General features: G+C 46.9%; 1 protein-coding gene across 1 annotated transcript in view; it reads right to left on the bottom strand.

The window, feature by feature from the left end:
* Window positions 1-23,175, bottom strand: part of LOC115137944 (galactose-3-O-sulfotransferase 3-like) — a 45,241-nt gene extending 22,066 nt beyond the window's left edge. Inside the window, 1 exon segment of the mRNA XM_065025395.1 lies at window positions 22,802-23,175. The gene's annotated coding sequence lies outside the window, so the exon portion shown is untranslated.
* Between the last annotated feature and the right edge of the window lie 240 nt (window positions 23,176-23,415).

Here is a 23,415-nt window from a genome sequence, read left to right as displayed (position 1 = left end):
TTGCTGCCTCTATGAAGGAACAACACTCCCAGAGAGAGAGAGAGAGAGAGAAGAGAGAGAAAGAACAAGATGGAGAAAGAGACAGAACGAGAGGGAGAGTTAAAGTAGGTTATATAAAAACCTTTCAAATGTTCCCAAATATGACATTGCCATTTATAGAAAAATACAATTGAACAACAAACATATTAGCAATTTGGGAAACAACAATCATCATTTTCTTTTCTCATAATCATGAATTAGAAAACAGTCTGTGAGTCTTTTGAATCACCCAAACAGACCATTACTGACTCAGATTCTATCAGAAATAGAGCCCTAATGCTCTAAAACACTCAAAAAGATTGCTCCACTTTCGTTGTTTTGGATAGAGGAAGGATAATTCACCCCAAATAAAGCATTTACGTCTGTCTGTCTGTCTGTTTGTCTGTCTGACTGTGTGTGTGTGTGTGTGTGTGTGTGTGGGGGGGGGGGGCCTGCTTGAACTGACAGGTCAGCTGTTCATTTACATAATACGCATCCTCATCACCAAATTAGTTTACGCTTCAGGTCCCTCTTCTCCGAAACACACTTGAATCACTTTCACACACATGCTGCCAAGCACAGTCAGTTACCACGATGCTGTCGCGCTACCAAGCACAGTCAGTTACCACGATGCTGTCGTTCTACCAAGCACAGTCAGTTACCACGATGCTGTCGCGCTGCCAAGCACAGTCAGTTACCACGATGCTGTCGCGCTACCAAGCACAGTCAGTTACCACGATGCTGTCGCGCTACCAAGCACAGTCAGTTACCACGATGCTGTCGCGCTACCAAGCACAGTCAGTTACCACGATGCTGTCGCACTACCAAGCACAGTCAGTTACCATGATTCTGTCGCGTTACCAAGCACAGTCAGTTACCATGATGCTGTCGTGCTACCAAGCACAGTCAGTTACCACGATGCTGTCACACTGCCAAGTTACCACGATCCTCTCGCACTACCAAGCACAGTCAGTTACCACAATGCTGTCGCACTACCAAGCACAGTCAGTTACCACGATGCTGTCGTTCTACCAAGCACAGTCAGTTACCACGATGCTGTCGCGCTGCCAAGCACAGTCAGTTACCACGATGCTGTCGCGCTACCAAGCACAGTCAGTTACCACGATGCTGTCGCGCTACCAAGCACAGTCAGTTACCACGATGCTGTCGCGCTACCAAGCACAGTCAGTTACCACGATGCTGTCGCACTACCAAGCACAGTCAGTTACCATGATTCTGTCGCGTTACCAAGCACAGTCAGTTACCATGATGCTGTCGTGCTACCAAGCACAGTCAGTTACCACGATGCTGTCACACTGCCAAGTTACCACGATCCTCTCGCACTACCAAGCACAGTCAGTTACCACAATGCTGTCGCACTACCAAGCACAGTCAGATACCACGATGCTGTCACACTACCAAGCACAGTCAGTTACCACGATGCTGTCGCACTACCAAGCACAGTCAGATACCACGATGCTGTCGCACTACCAAGCACAGTCAGATACCACGATGCTGTCGCACTACCAAGCACAGTCAGATACCACTACCACGATGCTGTCGCACTAACAAGCACAGTCATTTACCATGATGCTGTCGCACTGCCAAGAACAGTCAGTTACTACGATGTTGTCACACTGCCAAGTTACCACGATCCTCTCGCACTAACAAGCACAGTCAGTTACCACGATGGTGTCGCACTACCAAGCACAGTCAGATACTACGATGTTGTCACACTGCCAAGTTACCACGATCCTCTCGCACTGCCAAGCACAGTCAGTTACCACGATGCTGTCGCACTGCCAAGCACAATCATTTCAATAATACTCATCTTCATCGCAAAATGAGTTTAATTTTCAGGTCCCTCTTCTCTGAAACAAACTTGAAACATTTTCACACAAGCGCTGCCAAGCACAGTCAGTTACCACGATGCTGTCGCGCTACCAAGCACAGTCAGTTACCACGATGCTGTCGCACTACCAAGCACAGTCAGTTACCACGATGCTGTCGCGCTACCAAGCACGGTCAGTTGCCACAATGCTGTCGCACTGCCAAGCAGAGTCAGTTACCACGATGCTGTCACACTACCAAGCACAGTCAGTTACCACAATGCTGTATACTGCCAAGCACAGTCATTTACCACAATGCTGTATACTGCCAAGCACAGTCATTTACCACAATGCTGTACACTGCCAAGCACAGTCATTTACACTCAACTGAACGACTTGATTAGTGTAGTGTTAGCTAGCTACATAGTTGTCTTTGCTGTCTTCGTATCCAAGATAATTGTGTAGTCTAGAGTGTGTAGTTTTAGAGTGATTATCTTAATTTACCGAGGTTAGCTAGCCAGCTATTTGTCGTCCTTAACGTAGGAGACACTGCTAGCTAGCCAACAGCTAGCCAACGTCTACCGAATAGAACTTCCGCACTCAACAACCCGGTCGCATTCCGCTTCGCTCCACAGGTAGTATCACATTTTCATTTCATTTCATTACAGTACAACGGTTTGATTTGTTTGATCGTAGCTAGCTACATAGCTAGCTACATAGCCGTCTTTGTATCAAAGATAATTGTGTAGTCTAGAGCGATTTTCTAGGTTAGCTAGCCAGCTATTGTCGTTCTTTTAACGCAACGTAACGTAATCAACACTGCTAGCTAGCCAGCTAGCCCCCGAATAGCAGCACTGTAGAAACTATTACACTCAACGGAACGACTTGATTAGTGCAGTGTCAACAACGCAGCCACTGCCAGCTAGCCTACAAAGTCAACAACGCAGCCACTGCCAGCTAGCCTACTTCAGCAGTACTGTATCATTTTAATCATTTTAGTCAATAAGATTCTTGCTACGTAAGCTTAACTTTCTGAACATTCGAGACGTGTAGTCCACTTGTCATTCCAATCTCCTTTGCATTAGCGTAGCCTCTTCTGTAGCCTGTCAACTATGTGTCTGTCTATCCCTGTTCTCTCCTCTCTGCACAGACCATACAAACGCTCCACACCGCGTGGCCGCGGCCACCCTAATCTGGTGGTCCCAGCGCGCACGACCCACGTGGAGTTCCAGGTCTCCGGTAGCCTCTGGAACTGCCGATCTGCGGCCAACAAGGCAGAGTTCATCTCAGCCTATGCCTCCCTCCAGTCCCTCGACTTCTTGGCACTGACGGAAACATGGATCACCACAGATAACACTGCTACTCCTACTGCTCTCTCTTCGTCCGCCCACGTGTTCTCGCACACCGAGAGCTTCTGGTCAGCGGGGTGGTGGCACCGGGATCCTCATCTCTCCCAAGTGGTCATTCTCTCTTTCTCCCCTTACCCATCTGTCTATCGCCTCCTTTGAATTCCATGCTGTCACAGTTACCAGCCCTTTCAAGCTTAACATCCTTATCATTTATCGCCCTCCAGGTTCCCTCGGAGAGTTCATCAATGAGCTTGATGCCTTGATAAGCTCCTTTCCTGAGGACGGCTCACCTCTCACAGTTCTGGGCGACTTTAACCTCCCCACGTCTACCTTTGACTCATTCCTCTCTGCCTCCTTCTTTCCACTCCTCTCCTCTTTTGACCTCACCCTCTCACCTTCCCCCTACTCACAAGGCAGGCAATACGCTCGACCTCATCTTTACTAGATGCTGTTCTTCCACTAACCTCATTGCAACTCCCCTCCAAGTCTCCGACCACTACCTTGTATCTTTTTCCCTCTCACTCTCATCCAACACTTCCCACACTGCCCCTACTCGGATGGTATCGCGCCGTCCCAACCTTCGCTCTCTCTCCCCGCTACTCTCTCCTCTTCCATCCTATCATCTCTTCCCTCTGCTCAAACCTTCTCCAACCTATCTCCTGATTCTGCCTCCTCAACCCTCCTCTCCTCCCTTTCTGCATCCTTTGACTCTCTATGTCCCCTATCCTCCAGGCCGGCTCGGTCCTCCCCTCCCGCTCCGTGGCTCGACGACTCATTGCGAGCTCACAGAACAGGGCTCCGGGCAGCCGAGCGGAAATGGAGGAAAACTCGCCTCCCTGCGGACCTGGCATCCTTTCACTCCCTCCTCTCTACATTTTCCTCTTCTGTCTCTGCTGCTAAAGCCACTTTCTACCACTCTAAATTCCAAGCATCTGCCTCTAACCCTAGGAAGCTCTTTGTCACCTTCTCCTCCCTCCTGAATCCTCCCCCCTCCTCCCTCTCTGCAGATGACTTCGTCAACCATTTTGAAAAGAAGGTCGACGACATCCGATCCTCGTTTGCTAAGTCAAACGACACCGCTGGTTCTGCTCACACTGCCCTACCCTGTGCTCTGACCTCTTTCTCCCTCTCTCTCCAGATGAAATCTCACGTCTTGTGACGGCCGGCCGCCCAACAACCTGCCCGCTTGACCCTATCCCCTCCTCTCTTCTCCAGACCATTTCCGGACACCTTCTCCCTTACCTCACCTCGCTCATCAACTCATCCCTGACCGCTGGCTACGTCCCTTCCGTCTTCAAGAGAGCGAGAGTTGCACCCCTTCTGAAAAAAATCTACACTCGATCCCTCCGATGTCAACAACTACAGACCAGTATCCCTTCTTTCTTTTCTCTCCAAAACTCTTGAACGTGCCGTCCTTGGCCAGCTCTCCCGCTATCTCTCTCAGAATGACCTTCTTGATCCAAATCAGTCAGGTTTCAAGACTAGTCATTCAACTGAGACTGCTCTTCTCTGTATCACGGAGGCGCTCCGCACTGCTAAAGCTAACTCTCTCTCCTCTGCTCTCATCCTTCTAGACCTATCGGCTGCCTTCGATACTGTGAACCATCAGATCCTCCTCTCCACCCTCTCCGAGTTGGGCATCTCCGGCGCGGCCCACGCTTGGATTGCGTCCTACCTGACAGGTCGCTCCTACCAGGTGGCGTGGCGAGAATCTGTCTCCTCACCACGTGCTCTCACCACTGGTGTCCCCAGGGCTCTGTTCTAGGCCCTCTCCTATTCTCGCTATACACCAAGTCACTTGGCTCTGTCATAACCTCACATGGTCTCTCCTATCATTGCTATGCAGACGACACACAATTAATCTTATCCTTTCCCCCTTCTGATGACCAGGTGGCGAATCGCATCTCTGCATGTCTGGCAGACATATCAGTGTGGATGACGGATCACCACCTCAAGCTGAACCTCGGCAAGACGGAGCTGCTCTTCCTCCCGGGAAGGACTGCCCGTTCCATGATCTCGCCATCACGGTTGACAACTCCATTGTGTCCTCCTCCCAGAGCGCTAAGAACCTTGGCGTGATCCTGGACAACACCCTGTCGTTCTCAAATAACATCAAGGCGGTGGCCCGTTCCTGTAGGTTCATGCTCTACAACATCCGCAGAGTACGACCCTGCCTCACACAGGAAGCGGCGCAGGTCCTAATCCAGGCACTTGTCATCTCCCGTCTGGATTACTGCAACTCGCTGTTGGCTGGGCTCCCTGCCTGTGCCATTAAACCCCTACAACTCATCCAGAACGCCGCAGCCCGTCTGGTGTTCAACCTTCCCAAGTTCTCTCACGTCACCCCGCTCCTCCGCTCTCTCCACTGGCTTCCAGTTGAAGCTCGCATCCGCTACAAGACCATGGTGCTTGCCTACGGAGCTGTGAGGGGAACGGCACCTCAGTACCTCCAGGCTCTGATCAGGCCCTACACCCAAACAAGGGCACTGCGTTCATCCACCTCTGGCCTGCTCGCCTCCCTACCACTGAGGAAGTACAGTTCCCGCTCAGCCCAGTCAAAACTGTTCGCTGCTCTGGCCCCCCAATGGTGGAACAAACTCCCTCACGACGCCAGGACAGCGGAGTCAATCACCACCTTCCGGAGACACCTGAAACCCCACCTCTTTAAGGAATACCTAGGATAGGATAAAGTAATCCTTCTCACCCCCCTTAAAAGATTTAGATGCACTATTGTAAAGTGGCTGTTCCACTGGATGTCATAAGGTGAATGCACCAATTTGTAAGTCGCTCTGGATAAGAGCGTCTGCTAAATGACTTAAATGTAAATGTAATTTACCACAATACTGTATACTGCCAAGCACAGTCATTTACCACAATGCTGTACACTGCCAAGCACAGTAAATTACCACAATGCTGTATACTGCCAAGCACAGTCATTTACCACAATGCTGTATACTACCAAGCACAGACAATTACCACAATGCTGTATACTGCCAAGCACAGTAAATTACCACAATGCTGTATACTGCCAAGCACAGTCAATTACCACAATGCTGTATACTGCCAAGCACAGTCAGTTACCACAATGCTGTATACTGCCAAGCACAGTCATTTACCACAATGCTGTATACTGCCAAGCACAGCCATTTACCACAACGCTGTATACTGCCAAGCACAGCCATTTACCACAATGCTGTATACTGCCAAGCACAGTCAATTACCACAATGCTGTATACTGCCAAGCACAGTCATTTACCACAATGCTGTATACTGCCAAGCACAGTCATTTACCACAATGCTGTATACTGCCAAGCACAGTCATTTACCACAATGCTGTACACTGCCAAGCACAGTAAATTACCACAATGCTGTATACTGCCAAGCACAGTCAATTACCACAATGCTGTATACTGCCAAGCACAGTCAGTTACCACAATGCTGTATACTGCCAAGCACAGTCATTTACCACAATGCTGTATACTGCCAAGCACAGTCATTTACCACACTGCTGTATACTGCCAAGCACAGTCATTTACCACAATGCTGTACACTGCCAAGCACAGTAAATTACCACAATGCTGTATACTGCCAAGCACAGTCAATTACCACAATGCTGCATACTGCCAAGCACAGTCAGTTACCACAATGCTGTATACTACCAAGCACAGACAATTACCACAATGCTGTATACTGCCAAGCACAGTCAGTTACCACAATGCTGTATACTGCCAAGCACAGTCAATTACCACAATGCTGTATACTGCCAAGCACAGTCAGTTACCACAATGCTGTATACTACCAAGCACAGACAATTACCACAATGCTGTATACTGCCAAGCACAGTCAGTTACCACAATGCTGTATACTGCCAAGCACAGTCATTTAGCACAATGCTGTATACTGCCAATAACAGTCATTTACCACAATGCTGTATACTGCTAAGCACAGTCAATTACCACAATGCTGTATACTGCCAAGCACAGTCAATTACCACAATGCTGTATACTGCCAAGCACAGTCAGTTACCACAATGCTGTACACTGCCAAGCACAGTCAGTTACCACAATGCTGTATACTGCCAAGCACAGTCAGTTACCACAATGCTGTATACTGCCAAGCACAGTCAGTTACCACAATGCTGTATACTGCCAAGCACAGTCAGTTACCACAATGCTGTATACTGCCAAGCACAGTCAGTTACCACAATGCTGTATACTGCCAAGCACAGTCATTTACCACAATGCTGTACACTGCCAAGCACAGTCAGTTATCACGATGCTGTTGTGCCAACCTGCGTCTAATTTAGCGAGATAATTGTAAACAGTATTCTGTTATAAAACCACATTATCAAGCTCTTCACATTGCCCTCTCTCCACACACACACTCACACTCACACACAGCCTAACCCTGCCTTTAAGCACAACAGCACTTACCAGTGATCGCAGGGCCAAAAACAACACCAGGTGTGTGTGTGTGTGTGTGTGTGTGTGTGTGTGTGTGTGTGTGTGTGTGTGTGTGTGTGTGTGTGGTTGAGATACGTCTGATGTGGTTGATACATTGGACCACAGCCTGGGCAGCTAGAGCTTGGTGTCTCTCAGCCAGGAACACTGTGTTTAGGATGAAAGAGCTTGGTGTCTCTCAGCCCAGAACACTGTGTTTAGGATGAAAGAGCTTGGTGTCTCTCAGCCCAGAACACTGTGTTTAGGATGAAAGAGCTTGGTGTCTCTCAGCCCAGAACACTGTGTTTAGGATGAAAGAGCTTGGTGTCTCTCAGCCCAGAACACTGTGTTTAGGATGAAATAGCTTGGTGTCTCTCAGACCAGAACACTGTGTTTAGGATGAAAGAGCTTGGTGTCTCTCAGCCCAGAACACTGTGTTTAGGATGAAAGAGCTTGGTGTCTCTCAGCCCAGAACACTGTGTTTAGGATGAAAGAGCTTGGTTTCTCTCAGCCCAGAACACTGTGTTTAGGATGAAAGAGCTTGGTGTCTCTCAGCCCAGAACACTGTGTTTAGGATGAAAGAGCTTGGTTTCTCTCAGCCCAGAACACTGTGTTTAGGATGAAAGAGCTTGGTTTCTCTCAGCCCAGAACACTGTGTTTAGGATGAAAGAGCTTGGTGTCTCTCAGCCCAGAACACTGTGTTTAGGATGAAAGAGCTTGGTTTCTCTCAGCCCAGAATACTGTATTTAGGATGAAAGAGCTTGGTGTCTCTCAGCCCAGAACACTGTGTTTAGGATGAAAGAGCAGCAGCAAGCAAAGCAACGTGAGGTTAGTTTAATAACTCCAATCTGTATGGTATCATCATAGAAATGAAGTGATACACAAACAAACACACACACACACACACACACACACACACACACACACACACACACACACACACACACACACACACACACACACACACACACACAGCGATCTTCATGGTTTCTACATAGTGATTCATATTATTGTGACTAATACTATATATATATATATATATATATATATATATATATATATATATATATTCATTATTTAGGGGCTTCATAGCAAAGTTTTTTGAATTTTTTGAAACAAGTAAATTTTTTAATTTCACTTCACCAATTTGGACTATTTTGTGTCTGTCCATGACATGAAATCCAAATAGAAATCCATTTAAATTACAGGTTTTAATGCAACAAAATAGGAAAAACGCCAAGGGGGATAAATAATTTCACTATATATATACTCATACTATTAATATGATGTTTGCTATGGTTGCAACTTTACCATAACTTTTAATGATGTCTAATATGGAAACCAAAATCACACATTGAAACTACATTTGAATGATTAAATGCATGTAAAGAAAACTCTGTCAAGTCCAGATGCAATTATTTTCAAAGTAAGCATCTCCCATGTATCATATTGACAGAGACTCCTTATTAAACCAGCTCTAAGGATCTAAGAACATAATTACTTGAATAAGAAACAAATAACACCAGTTGATCCGAAGACACACACAGCACACACACACACACATGCCACAAAGGTCAGGGGGTAAAGGTCAAACTGGTGATGATGATGATGAAGGGGGTCATTTCCTTGGTACTTATTTCCTGTGAGAGTCAGCTATGTACAGGTCCACTTGTCTGAAGTTATTTTCCTCTGTAGGATGTACACCATTTATTGAACTGTAACGCCTCATAGACATGTGAGTGTAGCCTGATCCTGGATCTGTTTGTGCTGTCTTGCGTGACAATGAGTGCCAAGGCTATGGCAAAACAGTAAAAACTGATATGGGCTCAGGCTAGTGCCTGTGAGTCTGCCAGTGGGGTTGGTTGAATTATTAATTGTGATGTAACAATAAATGTGCTGTTCCCACAAGTTCTCCTAATTCTAAAAATGCCAGAGCAGATGGCACATAGCCTCTGACAGAGATGTGGTGTTCAAGAAGAAGGAAAGCAGAGAAACAGAGATGGTGATGATGAGAGGGGGGAGGAAATAAAAATAGAGGGGGGGCAGAGGGAGCGAACCGGGAGAGAAACAAATAAAAAGGAGAAAAGGAGAGAGAAGAGAAACGGGGATGGTGATGGAGAGAGGGGGTGGCAGAGGGAGAGGGGGGGGGGCAGAGCGAGAGGGGGAGGGGGGCAGAGCGAGAGGGGGAGGGAGGGCTGCAAGCAGGCAGACAGCAGTAAATGTGATCTCTCGCTGCTGTGGCGAAGAGCTTTAAAGACGGTAATCAGATTCCACACGCCACTCGAGCTTCCTCTAACTCTAGTGGCTCGCCAGGCGCTAAATACTCTGGTCCTCTAACTTCTCCTCTACACCAGCCAGGAGGAGGAGGTGGAGGTCCTCTTTCTCCTCTACACCAACCAGGAGGAGGAGGTGGAGGTCCTCTTCTCCTCTACACCAACCAAGAGGAGGAGGTGGAGGCCCTCTTTCTCCTCTACACCAACCAGGAGGAGGAGGTGGAGGTCCTCTTTCTCCTCTACACCAACCAGGAGGAGGAGGTGTAGGTCCTCTTTCTCCTCTACACCAACCAGGAGGAGGTGGTGGTCCTCTTTCTCCTCTACACCAACCAGGAGGAGGTGGTGGTGGTCCTCTTTCTCCTCTACACCAACCAGGAGGAGGAGGTGGAGGTCCTCTTCTCCTCTACACCAACCAGGAGGAGGAGGTGGTGGTCCTCTTTCTCCTCTACACCAACCAGGAGGAAGAGGTGGAGGTCCTCTTTCTCCTCTACACCAACCAGGAGGAGGAGGTGGAGGTCCTCTTTCTCCTCTACACCAACCAGGAGGAGGAGGTGGTGGTCCTCTTTCTCCGCTACACCAACCAGGAGGAGGAGGTCATCTTTCTCCGCTACACCAACCAGCAGGTGTAGGTCCTCTTTCTCCTCTACACCAACCAGGAGGAGGGGGTCCGCTTTCTCCTCTACACCAACCAGAAGGAGGAGGTGGAGGTCCTCTTTCTCCTCTACACCAACCAGGAGGAGGAGGTGGAGGTCCTCTTTCTCCTCTACACCAACCAGGAGGAGGAGATGTAGATCCTCTTTCTCCTCTACACCAACCAGGAGGAGGAGGTGGAGGTCCTCTTTCTCCTCTATACCAACCAGGAGGAGGAGGTGGAGGTCCTCTTTCTCCTCTACACCAACCAGGAGGAGGAGGTGGAGGTCCTCTTTCTCCTCTACACCAACCAGGAGGAAGAGGTGGAGGTCCTCTTTCTCCTCTACACCAACCAGGTAGAGGAGGTGTAGGCGGAAAGGGTGCAGGTGTTATAGAAAGAGCAGAGAATTCATCTTCTTCACAAAATGTATGCACCGAATTTATATATTTCTCCCCACAAAACAATGTTACAAACAGCGTTACAGATAGGTTACAGAAACCCTCCGTCTGAGGAGAGACTAATTAATCCTCCAGACACCCTAGGGGAGAGTCGCTCTGCACCACTCTCTCTCTCACACTTACACAATGCTCCGCACCGAGCCGGGTCAGTTGGAAGATAATCATTTATTACGTTAACGGTATGACTGACCCCCACCAGTCAGTCATGCCCCTCAAGGGGAACGACCTTTACACCTTTACACTATTATTTTATCAATGTTTTATCTGTTTTTATTCATCAGTATTTTTAAACACTGAAGTTGAATCTGTTTTCATCGCAAATGATCTACTCCGTTTGAGCATTGTTTGTTGTGTTTTTGACTGCTGCTGCTAGTCAGGATTTGTTTGAATAAGAAAAGAGTTGTTTGAAACATCCTACTGTATTTTATTATGCAGTGAAATGTCTAGTTGTCTATTATGACACCTGTGTACACACCTGTGGATATCCTATGGGGCTTTCCACAGAATCGGTCCTGATACTGGACACTATAACTGGGCGGCCAATCCAGTTTGTTCTTGTAGGCCTGTGTCAGCTAGAGTTCTCATTATCAGCCTGAACCCGACGGTGTCGGGCGGCCCGGCCCGGTCTTATGTATGTCTGTTATAAAAAAAGATTGTTCTCCGTTTATGACACAAATGTCAACCGTACTAGTTGTTCAGGCTCTGATCTTGTCCCATCTTGATTACTGTCTGGTAATAAGGTCAGGTGCAGCAAAGAAAGACCTAGCAAAGCTGCAGCTGGCTCAAAACAGAGCAGCACACCTTGCCCTGAACTGCACACACAGAACTAACATCAACAACATGCATGTCAGTTTTTCCTGGTTGAGGGTTGATGAGAGATTAACTGCCTCTCTTCCAGTTTCTATGAGAACTATTACTGTGATGAAAATTCCAGATTGTCTGCATAATCAAATAACATTCAGACACCCATACACAACCCACAAGACATGACATACCAGGGGTCTCTTCAGACACCCATACACAACCCACAAGACATGACATACCAGGGGTCTCTTCAGACACCCATACACAACCCACAAGGCATGACATACCATGGGTCTCTTCAGACACCCATACACAACGCACAAGGCATGACATACCAGGGGTCTCTTCAGACACCCATACACAACCCACAAGACATGACATACCAGGGGTCTCTTCAGACACCCATACACAACCCACAAGGCATGACATACCAGGGGTCTCTTCAGACACCCATACACAACCCACAAGACATGACATACCAGGGGTCTCTTCAGACACCCATACACAACCCACAAGACATGACATACCAGGGGTCTCTTCAGACACCCATACACAACCCACAAGACATGACATACCAGGGGTCTCTTCACAGTCCCCAAGTCCAAAATGAATTCACGGCAACTCACAGCATTATTCAGAGTGCCCGGTGGGTTTCCGGGTTGTCTTACTGGCTTAAGAAAGAAAGAAAACGGTGTGTGTCTGTGCACCTTTTAGCCTACTATGGATGTCTCTCTCTCAGCCACAGCAGCTGGTGACACACCAGGTTTCCAATTTTGGCTGGGCCAGAGAAACTTGATTGAAATGTTTCAATTTTTGATACGAATAGGCTGGAGTGCACTTCAGGAGAATGATGATCCACAAGACCATGACAGGCAGCGCATCTCAGGAAAGAAGAATACCATATTTTAATGGCATCTGTTAACACTGATACATCCGAACAAAATGCACCCTATGACTGCCCTGCTAATGCGCCTTGCTGGACCTTGTAAACTATCAAAAGCAGACCCATAACTGATTAAAATGTTTTTCTAATCAAACATACATTTAAAACACTGGGCTTTTGAGTGATTATTCAAATAGGAGTTTGGCGGAAAATCGAATTATTTATTTATTGCTTCATTATTCAAGGTGTAACGTCTGCGTCCAACTCACACCCTCAAACACGTAGATATCCTGAACGCAGCTCACTTTCCAGCCCACACTCTCAAATACCTAGATCCCCTGAACGCAGCTCACTCTCCAGATCCCAATCACCTGAATTCTAATCACCTGTTCACACACCTGTATGTCATTATCACACACTATTTAGTTAAGTTCTTTGCACCCCATCACTGTGAGGTATTATTTGTTTTGTGACACATCTTTCAGAGTGCTGGGTTTTTCCAGGTGATTTACTCCTCCTGTGTATGATAGTTTTTGCCTGACTCACTAACGATGCCTTTTGCTTATTCCCTGCCTGTACCTTAGCCCATCAGCTTTCCTGTTCTCTACTTATTGCCTGATCTCCTGGACGACATTACTAGCCTTCTCCCTGCCTGTACTGTTGCCCTTTTGGACCCCCTTCTGCCTGCCCCTGGACCCAGCTACCTGCCTCCTCCTGTGTATGACCTTCTCCCTGCCTGTACTGTTGCCCTTTTGGACCCCCTTCTGCCTGCCCCTGGACCCAGCTACCTGCCTCCTCCTGTGTATGACCTTCTCCCTGCCTGTACTGTTGCCCTTTTGGACCCCCTTCTGCCTGCCCCTGGACCCAGCTACCTGCTCCTCCTGTGTATGACCTTCTGCCTGCCCCTGGACCCAGCTACCTGCTCCTCCTGTGTATGACCTTCTGCCTGCCCCTGGACCCAGCTACCTGCTCCTCCTGTGTATGACCTTCTGCCTGCCCCTGGACCCAGCTACCTGCTCCTCCTGTGTATGACCTTCTGCCTGCCCCTGGACCCAGCTACCTGCCTCCTCCTGTGTATGACCTTCTGCCTGACCCTGGACCCAACTACCTGCCTCCTCCTGTGGTCTTTTACAATAAACACCTGCTGCGCCCTTCGCATGAAACCAGCACACTGTCTCCCCTCGTGTTCATTACACAAGGCTCCATTTGTTATTTCATTTCAAATGATTTAAAGACGAATGACTCATGCTGTGTAATGACATGAATGAATGATTGATTGTTTATATAGAAGTAGGAAGAGTTACGTTAAGACATGCTTTCTCCCAGCTCAATGGAGGATAGATTATTTTAGGGCTGCCATGTGAGTTGAGCAAAATAATACATTTGATTTAGGCTACATTATCACATGCTAAATGTTTCTGAAAAGTGATAGATGAGCAAACAAATAAATGAGCTACCACCTCCACTCACCCAGTGAGCGATCAATAAACCAAATATACAGAAAGAGATTTAGTGAAACAAAATCACATTGACTGATTATCAGACAAGTCTCAGGCTTTTGTTAGGGAGTAGAACAGACTACTGCGGAGAAGTACATAACATGCTAGCAAAATGTTCTGTTTATTAATATGCTTAAACTAGAGTGAAGATGAGCACTCACCTCAATTTAGCCAACATTTTCCCAGCCTAGTTACCAAATATCCAAACAAAAATTGGACATTGATTATGAAGATGAGCTAGTGTACATGCCTTAAATTGCATTAGTCTCCTTTATTCCAACAGTTAATCATAACTAAGGTCACATTTCCTCTCTCTGCGCTTTTTCTAGGCCCAACGGATGTTTCTTTGTCCCCTCACTCCGCTGCGGCCCGCCTCCATCGCATTGTTCTCAACACAAGTTTAAAGTTCAAATCAACAAGATAAAATCAATATACTGGTAGGTAGAAATCTGGATTTATTTCGGGTTCGGGCACATTTCATTTTCTGTGATGTCAGACTGAGCCTGTAATGGCTTCAGCTCACAGGACTTGGGTCAGACTGGGCTTGAAATGTCAGGCCCGATGAGAATTCTAGAGTGAGCCCAGATGGCTTATTGCCACTGGTGCTGTTCAGTTACATCATCATTGTGCGCCGGGCTAAAGCCTGCCAAATGCATCCCAGTCTAAACAGTTTGCACATATATTATGACAAAATAATACAGTTGAAGTCGGAAGTGGTCATACATACACCTTAGCCAAATACATTTAAACTCAATTTTCACAATTCCTGACATTTAATCCTATAGAAAATTCCCTGTCTTAGGTCAGTTAGGATCACCATATTTTTTAAAGAATGTGAAATGTCAGAATAATCACTTATTTCAACTTTTATTTCTTTCATCACATTCCCAGTGGGTCAGAAGTTTACATACATTCAATTAGTATTTGGTAGCATTGCCTTTAAATTGCTTAACTTGGGTCAAATGTTTCAGGTAGCCTTCCACAAGCTTCCCACAATAAGTTGGGTGAATTTTCGCCCATTCCTCCTGACAGAGCTGGTGTAACTGAGTCAGGTTTATACGCCTCCTTGCTCGCACACGCTTTTTCAGTTCTGCCCACAATTTTTCTATAGGATTGAGGTCAGGGCTTTGTGATGGCCACTCCAATACCTTGACTTTGTTGTCCTTAAGCCATTTTGACACAACTTTGGAAGTATGCTTGAGCTCATTGTCCATTTGGAAGACTCATTTGCAACCAAGCTTTAACTTCCTGACAGATGTGTTGAGATGTTGCTTCAATATATCCACATAATTTTCCTTTCCTCATGATGCCATCTATTTTGTGAAGTGCACCAGTCCCTCCTGCAACAAAGCACCCCCACAACATGATGCTGCCACCCCCATGCTTCATGGTTGGGATGGTGTTCCTCGGCTTGCAAGCCTCCCCATTTTTCCTAAAAAAATAAAGATGATCATTATGGCCAAACAGTTCTATTTTTGTTTCATCAGACCAGAGGACATTTCTCCAAAAAGTACAAACTTTGTCCCCATGTGCAGTTGCAAACCTTAGTCTGGCTTTTTTATGGTAGTTTTGGAGAAGTGGCTTCTTCCTTGCTGAGCGGCCTTTCAGATTATGTCGATACAGGACTCGTTTTACTGTGGATATCGATACTTTTGTACCTGTTTCCTCCATCTTCACTAGGTCCTTTGCTGTTGTTCTGTGATTGATTTACACTTTTCGCACCAAAGTACATTCATCTCTAGGAGACAGAAGGCGTCTTCTTCCTGAGCGGTATGATGGCTGCGTGGTCCCATGGTGTTTATATTTGCGTACTATTGTTTGTACAGATGAACGCGGTACCTTCAGGCATTTGGAAATTGCTCCCAAGGATGAACCAGACTTTTTTTATTTTTTTATTTTCTTGACTGATTTCTTTTGATTTTCCCATGATGCCAAGCAAAGAGGCACTGAGTTTGAAGGTAGACCTTGAAATACATCCACAGGTACACCTCCAATTGACTCAAATGATGTCAATTAGCCTATCAGAAGCTTCTAAAGCCATGACATAATTTTCTGGAATTTTCCAAGCTGTTTAAAGGCACAGACAACTTAGTGTATGTAAACTTCTGACCCACTGGAATTGTGATATAGTGAATTATAAGTGAAATAATCTGTCTGTAAACAATTGTTGGAAAAATTACTTGTTTCATGCACAAAGTAGATGTCCTAAACGACTTGCCAAAACTATAGTTTGTTAACAAGAAATTTGTGGAGTGGTTGAAAAATGTTTTTTAATGACTCCAACCTAAGTATATGTAAACTTCCGACTTCAACTGTATATGTTTTTGTTCATTTTAGTGTTCGGCTGGGTTTTTTTCCGGCTGTTCGAGCATTGGGGAGCCGAAGTCTACGTCCCTTCGTCGGTGATTGGTCAACAGTAGGGGTGGGAAGTATGGACAGGATTCTTCAATGAAGTGTTTGCTGTCATTCAACGAGAGAGAGGAGAGAGTGCAGCAGCAGAGGCCCTAATTTCTGCAGTTACTTTTTAGTTTTCATGCACATTTTTTCACTTGCCAGGTAATACACCAAACATCTTAGCTAGATGTAAAATTGCACGACTAGGATGTCTTCTGCAAAAACGTCAAAAAGAATTGATTTCTTGATTTATACATTTCGATTAAGTGATATGTTGTTGCTACTGTGGCTCAAGACCCACAAACAACAGGAATATTGTCGTTTTTTTCATTTTTCAAGCGAAGCTCTTTAGTGCGAATATACGAGCACAGGTGTTCGCTTCGCCAAGTTCTGCTAGGACCAAACTGAACCTATGTAGGTGGAAGCCGTACGGCAGGGGGCGTGTTTGTTTGATGATCTCTCCGTGTGACGAAGTGTGTTGTGTTGCCTTCCTCCGAGGGGGTAGTCTTTCCTCAGGTTCATTAGAACGATAGCGGTGGAGCTGGAGGGCAACTCTAACAGCCACGCCCACTCTGCCAGTCACAGCTTTGGTGTAGGGTGAAGTTTCACCTACTACTGGTTAGGGTTAGGACTGTGGCATTGGGAAGCTGATCCTATATCTGTACCTATAGGGAAACTTCACCCAGGACCCCAGCCACATCTGTAGTGTAGGCCCCTACCCCAGACCTTCACTATGACAACCACGCCCCAAAGTGCCAACCACAGACAGCCAATCAGGACAAAGACATGTTTAGAAGGCACAAAGCAGGATTAAACTTGATCAATAACAATTGTCCGCTTCAAAACTTGTTGCTTTATTTTTGCATGTTTGAACACGACCTTTGCTTATGAGTTTCAACGTTTTTGGTAACATGTTGATGGATCAGATTCTATTTGGCCTGAAAATCCCTTGAGGTCATTCAGCAACAGCTGCTCAAAAGAAGGACAAGGAATTGAGGGCAAATAATATCCATATCCACACCTGCTATTCAAAGCCAACCACACCCATCCCGTTATTTCAGCCCCACCCCTTGTGTGTGTGTGTTTGTTGTGTGAGTGTTTGTGTGTGTGCTTGCATGCATGTGTGTGTGTGTGTCTCTGTGCCCAGTCCCCAGTCGGCATAGAGGTCAGCCAGATACAGGGCTTTTTAAACGGTAATCCCTGACGGTCTGTTTAATCCAGGTCCCCATGGATGGGGATGTTGTACTGTACATCTACAAAGAGATGAAAATGATGTTTTTGCACCACCAAGGGCAGCCCGGGCCCACTGGACACACGCCCAACCTCTGGCTCCCACTCGGCTCTGCAAACCCTGCCCATCTGTTTCTCTAGCTGTTAGGCCACGTTGTCAGACTCACAGTGGGCACTATGCAGAATGCTCGCTTCGCTAGATGGTAACATAGGAGAGGATAGCCCATCGATACGGTCAGGGAAAACTCCTGGACCCTAACTGTAGTAGCTAACTCCCCATTACCACATTGTTTTTATCTCTCATATAACACACACACACACTCCCCACTCTCTCTTACACACACACACCCCTCTGCGGCTGCTGAGATGCTGCAAGTAAATATTTAATCACAAGGTCTGTAATCAGGCTCACGCTCCTTCTTAAATGCCAGTCTTCACTGAGCCCACCAGCCACCACACAACTACACACCATACATCTACACACCACACAACTATACACACCACACATCTACACACCACACATCTACACACCACACAACTATACACACCACACAACTACACACCACACATCTACACACCATACAACTACACACCACACAACTACACACCACAATCAACTACACACCACACATCTACACACCATAAAACTACTCACCAGACAACTACACACCGTACAACTACACACCACACATCTACACACCATACAACTACACACCACACAACTACAGAGCGGAATGAGGTAGTGGTATGAGGAGCTATGCAGCCTGGTCCCAGATCTGTAAGTGCTTTAGCCCAGGGTGTTCTCAAACCTCTCCTCGGGGCCCCCCAGCCTTTCCATGTATTTTAACTTCCACAGCTAGCACACCTGATTCAACTTGTCAACTAATCATCAAGCCTTTGACTATGTGAATCGGGTGAATCGTCTGGGGGTCCCAGAGGAGAGGTTTGAAAACCACTGCTTTAGTGTACTCCTCTGACTGTCGTTGCTATGTACGGCATGATAACAACAGCCAAGAAAGTTGGCTAAAGCATATATAGATCTGGGATTAGGCTACAGATATAGCCTACAGAATCTAGACATACATCTGAGTAATATGTCCCTTGACACCAGCGGTCTAAGCCACTGTGTAAAAGGTTATCTGGATCGATGGAGTAAACACACTTTATCATATTAACTTTCCCACTGAGCAGAGAGAGGGAGAGGGGAGGGGGAGAGAGATGAATAGAGGGGGGAGATGTTAACATATGTTTCCCATGCCAATTAAGTCCTTGAATTGAATTGAATTGAGAGAGAGGGAGAAAGGCAGAGAGAGAGAGGGGAGGGGGAGAGAGATAGAGAATAAGAGAGGGGTGAGAGGGTGGGGGAGAGAAGAGAGATGTAGAGAGGGACACAGAGAGCTAGAGAGAGAAAGAGAGAGAGCGAGAGGAGGGTACAGGGAACAAGAGAAAGGGAGCGAGAGAGAGAGAGGAGGGTACAGGGAACAAGAGAAAGGGAGAGAGAGAGAGAGAGAGGAGGGTACAGGGAACAAGAGAGAGAGCGAGAAAGGAGGGTACAGGGAACAAGAGAAAGGGAGAGAGAGAGAGAGAGAGAGAGAGGAGGGTACAGGGAACAAGAGAAAGGGAGCGAGAGAGAGAGAGGAGGGTACAGGGAACAAGAGAGAGAGAGAGAGAGAGGGGAGGGTACAGGGAACAAGAGAAAGAGAGAGAGCGAGAGAGGAGGGTACAGGGAACAAGAGAAAGGGAGAGAGAGAGAGAGAGAGGGGAGGGTACAGGGAACAAGAGAAAGGGAGCGAGAGAGAGAGAGAGAGAGAGGAGGGTACAGGGAACAAGAGAGAGAGAGAGAGAGGAGGGTACAGGGAACAAGAGAAAGGGAGAGAGGGAGAGAGGAGGGTACAGGGAACAAGAGAAAGAGAGAGAGCGAGAGAGGAGGGTACAGGGAACAAGAGAAAGAGAGAGAGAGAGAGAGAGAGAGAGGGTACAGGGAACAAGAGAAAGAGAGAGAGCGAGAGAGAGGAGGGTACAGGGAACAAGAGAAAGGGAGAGAGAGAGAGAGAGAGAGAGGAGGGTACAGGGAGCAAGAGAAAGAGAGAGAGCGAGAGAGGAGGGTACAGGGAACAAGAGAAAGGGAGAGAGAGAGAGAGAGAGAGAGGAGGGTACAGGGAACAAGAGAAAGGGAGCGAGAGAGAGAGAGAGGAGGGTACAGGGAACAAGAGAGAGAGAGAGAGAGAGAGAGAGAGAGAGGAGGGTACAGGGAACAAGAGAAAGGGAGGAGAGAGAGAGAGAGAGAGAGAGAGAGAGGAGGGTACAGGGAACGAGAGAGAGAGAGGAGGGTACAGGGAACAAGAGAGAGAGAGAGAGAGAGAGAGAGAGAGAGAGAGAGAGAGAGGGTACAGGGAACAAGAGAAAGGGAGAGAGAGAGAGAGAGAGAGGAGGGTACAGGGAACAAGAGAAAGGGAGAGAGAGAGAAAGGAGGGTACAGGGAACAAGAGAAAGAGAGAGAGAGAGAGGGAGGGTACAGGGAACAAGAGAAAGAGAGAGAGCGAGAGAGAGGAGGGTACAGGGAACAAGAGAAAGAGAGAGAGAGAGAGAGAGAGAGAGGAGGGTACAGGGAACAAGAGAGAGAGAGAGAGAGAGAGAGGAGGGTACAGGGAACAAGAGAAAGAGAGAGAGCGAGAGAGAGGAGGGTACAGGGAACAAGAGAAAGGGAGAGAGAGAGAGAGAGAGAGAGAGAGGAGGGTACAGGGAGCAAGAGAAAGAGAGAGAGCGAGAGAGGAGGGTACAGGGAACAAGAGAAAGGGAGAGAGAGAGAGAGAGAGAGAGAGAGAGGAGGGTACAGGGAACAAGAGAAAGGGAGCGAGAGAGAGAGAGAGGAGGGTACAGGGAACAGAGAGAGAGAGAGAGAGGAGGGTACAGGGAACAAGAGAAAGGGAGAGAGAGAGAGAGAGAGAGAGAGAGAGAGAGAGAGAGAGAGAGAGAGAGGAGGGTACAGGGAACAAGAGAAAGGGAGCGAGAGAGAGAGAGGAGGGTACAGGGAACAAGAGAGAGAGAGAGAGAGAGAGAGAGAGAGAGGGGAGGGTACAGGGAACAAGAGAAAGGGAGAGAGAGAGAGAGAGAGAGGAGGGTACAGGGAACAAGAGAAAGGGAGAGAGAGAGAAAGGAGGGTACAGGGAACAAGAGAAAAGAGAGAGAGAGAGAGAGGGAGGGTACAGGGAACAAGAGAAAGAGAGAGAGCGAGAGAGAGGAGGGTACAGGGAACAAGAGAAAGAGAGAGAGAGAGAGAGAGAGGAGGGTACAGGGAACAAGAGAGAGAGAGAGAGAGAGAGAGAGGAGGGTACAGGGAACAAGAGAAAGAGAGAGAGCGAGAGAGGAGGGTACAGGGAACGAGAGAGAGAGAGGAGGGTACAGGGAACAAGAGAGAGAGAGAGAGAGAGAGAGAGAGAGTGAGAGAGATGGGGGGAGAGAGAGAGAGAGAGAGAGAGAGAGATGGGGGGGAGAGAGCGAGAGAGAGAGAGAGAGAGAGAGAGAGGGGAGAGAGAGAGGGGGGGGGGACAGTAAAAGCAAGAGAAAGAGGGGGAGGGAGAGAGAAAGTGTGTAACTGTGCGTGTGGAAGCGTGTGTGTGTGGCGGCTGTTATCACTGTTATCCATAAGCCTGCATTGTCACTTCAAGAGCACACATTCATTGTTCTGTATTGTGTTCCCACAGTCGGGAAGACAAAGCCAACACACTACAACACTGCTTGTGCATGACCTATGATTCTGCATCTTGATACTATAGCATTTAGAGCGATGTGTATGTCATACATCTGAATGAGTTAATGAGATTACAAGTCTTTATGAATTGGGCTTAGAGGTTAATGCTCTACTGTGGTGCAACGGTCTCGATACACTTGATTTGTCCCCACTGTGGTGGATCTGCATATGCACGCACACAGAAACGTTTACTGGCCCAACGCTCTTACACGCTACGCTACTTGCCGTCCAAACTACATCGAATCTGACAGTGAATGAATTACATGAGAACATTCAGCACAATCACACTTCTGTTAACCTGACAGCTAATAGCGTGAGAACAAGTTGTCTGTGGTAGAATGCCTGGTCAAATACCAGGTCCACTGCAAATAAACCCATAGGAAACTAATTCAAATAGCTTGGATATATGATAAGGACATTACTATTCATTTTTTTAAAGTTTGCATTTAATCATATGCATTTAAAATATATTTCTTATCTTTGAGCTCTTTTATGTCTTATCATATCTTAATAATTTCTCTCTCCATTTCCTCTCTCCATCTCATGTTCGGAAATGATAAACTCCTTTCATGAAAATGAATTAGGCATACGTGTGGAGAGTTTTAAACCAATTTAATGTAATATAATGGAGAGGCTATAATTATCAATCATACAGCTTTCAGATAGATTATCATGACAGAAAAAGCATCATAATCTATTGACTTGTGAGTTTTCTTGAAGCGATTGCTGGACATCTTCGCAAAGTAGCCTACCGTCCGCGGTCTATAGACCGGACAGGACAAGACTCGGAGAATATGAGCACGGCACTCAGACCCAACTGTCAATATTGGGAATTGGGATAATTCATTCACACTCAATAATAATGATAATGATGACATGAGAACCGGCGAGCGAACAACTGACGGGTTGAAATGACACATGCACGATGTATCTTGTCAGTGTCACAACAGCCTACGGGAACGTCGTTGCCTGTTCATCATTGTGACTGACAACACCGCAGCGCCAAGCATTTAAAGACTTAAAACCGAGGGCAGGGGGTTCACCAGTGGCGGTGACGTTGGAAAACAATGAAACGAGACAATAATGTATTCTGATTTAGACTAGTCTACCGGGGGAAATGCCAGCAGAAATACCCATATACACATCCCCCCATAAAAATGGATGAAATAGCGATAAACGCGGTTTAAAATAAAACTGGTGCTCTTACAGATAAACAAAAAGACAAATTGTCTTTATCACCCACCTTTGTCATCTCACGACAGACAGACGCGACTGATAATGGTGCGGTTATTCTCTTTTTACGTTTTTGGCCAATGTTACCCCTCTTTCACCGGCACCCCGTGATGAGAGAAGCGAACCTCCACTCTTCTTTTCCCTGGTTCCTCTTCGTCATCTAGTCATTCATGATAGGAACAGGGCTGTAGTACTTCGAAAACGCGGTGAAATCGGTCGTTTTACATTTAATTGCCGCTCTGTCCCGCTGTCGCAGTCTGCAAGTCGCTGCTTGCGCTGCGCCGCCGCTGTCTTTCATCAATGCTTTGAGATCCCTCGTGCACGATCGAGACAGTCAGTTCTTTCAAGACCGATTTTCTTCAATAGCCAAACTGAATGCGCGCACGCGCTCTCCGGTCCCCCAGTCGTGGTGGCGGAATGAACTAAGCTAGCGCACTCACACACACACACACGCACACACACGCGGATCCTAGCTAACAATTCTAGGGAGAGAGAACGTTGTTGTAATGTTACCCGTAATATTCCGTTAACGTTTGAGTGTCCAGTGTATTTGTTTGTTAGGGGAATATTCTATCTGTGTTAGCAAAAAACCTTCTGAGAACCTTTTTAGCGGGATTTGTTGTT

This window comes from Oncorhynchus nerka, linkage group LG12 (genome assembly GCF_034236695.1).
Source record: "Oncorhynchus nerka isolate Pitt River linkage group LG12, Oner_Uvic_2.0, whole genome shotgun sequence".
In the NCBI taxonomy this organism is placed as follows: Eukaryota; Metazoa; Chordata; class Actinopteri; order Salmoniformes; family Salmonidae; genus Oncorhynchus; species Oncorhynchus nerka.
This window is presented reverse-complemented; position numbering and strand designations above follow the sequence as displayed.